This window comes from Rhipicephalus sanguineus, chromosome 7 (assembly GCF_013339695.2).
Source record: "Rhipicephalus sanguineus isolate Rsan-2018 chromosome 7, BIME_Rsan_1.4, whole genome shotgun sequence".
NCBI lineage: Eukaryota > Metazoa > Arthropoda > Arachnida > Ixodida > Ixodidae > Rhipicephalus > Rhipicephalus sanguineus.
This window is the reverse complement of record NC_051182.1, coordinates 155,053,772-155,056,271: the sequence shown is the minus strand read 5'-3', so window position 1 is coordinate 155,056,271 and position 2,500 is coordinate 155,053,772. Positions and strand designations below refer to the sequence as shown.

The 2,500-nt window shown below is 47.4% G+C and overlaps 1 long non-coding RNA gene across 1 annotated transcript in view; it reads right to left on the bottom strand.

Annotated features, from left to right (window-relative positions):
- LOC119400968 (uncharacterized) overlaps positions 1 to 1,826 on the bottom strand; it is a 3,256-nt gene extending 1,430 nt beyond the window's left edge. Inside the window, exon 1 of the long non-coding RNA XR_005185326.2 lies at positions 1,745 to 1,826. This is a non-coding gene — a long non-coding RNA (uncharacterized LOC119400968). The remainder of the gene's footprint in view (positions 1 to 1,744) is intronic.
- Positions 1,827 to 2,500: the final 674 nt, after the last annotated feature.

The window sequence follows — 2,500 nt, the reverse complement described above, 5'->3', positions numbered from 1 at the left end:
CTTGTATCTCACAATGCCTCACAGATGGCAGCACTTTATCTAATGTTTGCTCTTTGTTTGATATGTTTTCCGCTAGTTGGTCATAGTTGTCCCTTTTTGGAGCTGTTTGCTAGCTTGTGTGTGTGTTCTTAGTAGCGATGGGTGAACTATCCCGGCTTTTTTTCGATGCATGGCGTCGCGCAAAAAAACGTAGTTTGATGGCCTCGCCAGTGCGCCTACAAATGGCCGAATGGGCTCATTTTTGTCGTGGCACCTGCCGAACAAAATGCGCTAAGGAGACTCCTTCCACTACATGAAATTTGTCTAGCGTTTTTTCCCGAAGCTGTTTCAAATAACATCGTGGCTTTGTGGTAGGCCACCTGCTTGCCACGCAAACCGCCCGGCTTCGATCCTCAGTGGGAGTGAAGAATTTTTTTGTTTATTTTATTTGCATCTTTCTCGACTTTTCGGTCACGGATGATGTTCCGCTTACAAACGACGCCGTCGCCGACGGCGGAATTTCTTCGAAACGAATTCTCTAGCGCTATCCCATTAAAACAGGAAGACGTGTGGTGACATATGTCCAGCGAGAGCGAATGTACTAGCAAACCGCCTAGTACTTCATAGCTCTCACTAACGTAGTCATCACCAATAGCAGCGGGGACTTCACACTCTACTACGGAAAAGTGAATGCCCCTAAGATTTCGGGGCACGTGGTAGAAAACCAGGGGTTCAAAATTTCTCGAGTCTTCCTCTACTGCGTCCTTCATAATGGCATCGGGTTTATGCTCATGAAGACCCAGGTGTTGTTAAAAAAGTACACCGATCGAGATCTGCAGGACGAGTTGAGGCGTCTCGCGGACCGTGACTTGTCGACTGTGTCCAATGATTCTCTCTCTCTGTTCTATGGGCGTCACATGCATTCACACTCGTGGCGTTGAACATCGCTTCCCATGGCCGTCACGGTTTAGATCTCGTGAACGATGCCGTTTTCACTGAGGACCGCGTATTGTGCCTCTCAGAAAAGTAGTTGGATGAGTGGTGTCAAGTCGATGGTTACGCAATCGACGTGTGTGGAACGCGTCTGGATTTATACTCGTGGCGTGGAGATACGCGCAAAGGGCAAGGCGCGCGGGCGACTATATATCCTCGCCTCGCAGGATGAATATATTGCAGAGATTCATCGACGAGGCCCCCAAGCGGCTTTTCTACGCAAGCTGTCGCGTTCTAATGTTCTGCGCTTTAGTGCATCCGGCGAACAAAAGAAAGCGGGGAGAGCACAAAAGAACGCAAGAACGCGGAGACCCAAAGGCCATGGATCCCCGATACTAAGTCTCTCTATGAGTGCGTTTGGTGACGTGTTTGCCGTACGGGCGGGGGACGGCATCGTAGATCTTACGCGTATGCGTCGCCGAGTGCATCTCAGTGCAGTTTCAAAAGGTTTATGGCTACTCACGTAGAGCGGGTTAGTTGCGATGGCACCACCTCTGTGGTCATTGTCGGTGATTTCAATGCGGATGTGTCGAGACCGAAGAGGGAGCGCTTTACACCTTTCGTGAGAGGCATTTCGGTAGCTATGTCTCGCCGATTTCGCCCAGCCAACCGCCCAGCGACGTAGGCGCATAGATTTGAAATTATCAAAAATGTGTCTGCACTTGTGAGCATACTGATCACTCGGCATCATGTTGACCACAAAGTCATCGGGACCGTAGTTATTAAGCGACAATGAGAGATGCAATAGGATCATCAGCTAAAGTTTTCTTACCAAGGTGTTCAGATTAACGCTGTTCGGCCACCTTTTTAGATTCGTATGGGGTTGTAGTCTCGGGCCTTTGAAAACTGAAAATAAATTTTAATGTATGACATGTAAATATGTTAACAAGTAAACATACACAAGTTTACGTCGTTTTTCTTTATTTCCGTGTCATCGTTTACATAAACATGCATACTCTTCGGCTAAGGTCGAGGGTGTGAGTTTGATTCTCAGCAATGGCGCTCATATTTTGACTGGGGCGATGTGCAAGATAAGCACTTTACTTAGATTTATGTGCACAATAAAGAACACGAGATGGATGAAAAAATTCCAGTTGTACCGCGGTACACCTCGCCTCATGATCATATCTTGCTATTGGCACGTGAAACCACAGCAATCCGACCTGTTAATGGTGCCACGGCACATGCGCCCTCCTTATAGCGGAAAAGTCGCGAAACGCCTCTTGATCTCGGAGGCTTTCGTTCTGGCTATACCAGTTGTCCCGGCACCTACCAAAACCTTGCCAAAAGGGCAAAGGGCAGGACAGGAAAATGGAGAAGGCATATTCTGATTTTTATAGTGCATATTTTTCAGGAATGCGATTTAACGCTGGAAAGTGAGGCGCATGTGTGCAAAGTTATGATTTTTGACGATAATACCACAGTTTCGGAAGCTTTGTATTTTTATGTAAAGGCTTGCGCCCAGGATATTCTTATGTGCGTTTGATTTTATCTGATTAGGCATGCGCCTGCGGTGCAATTGCTATGA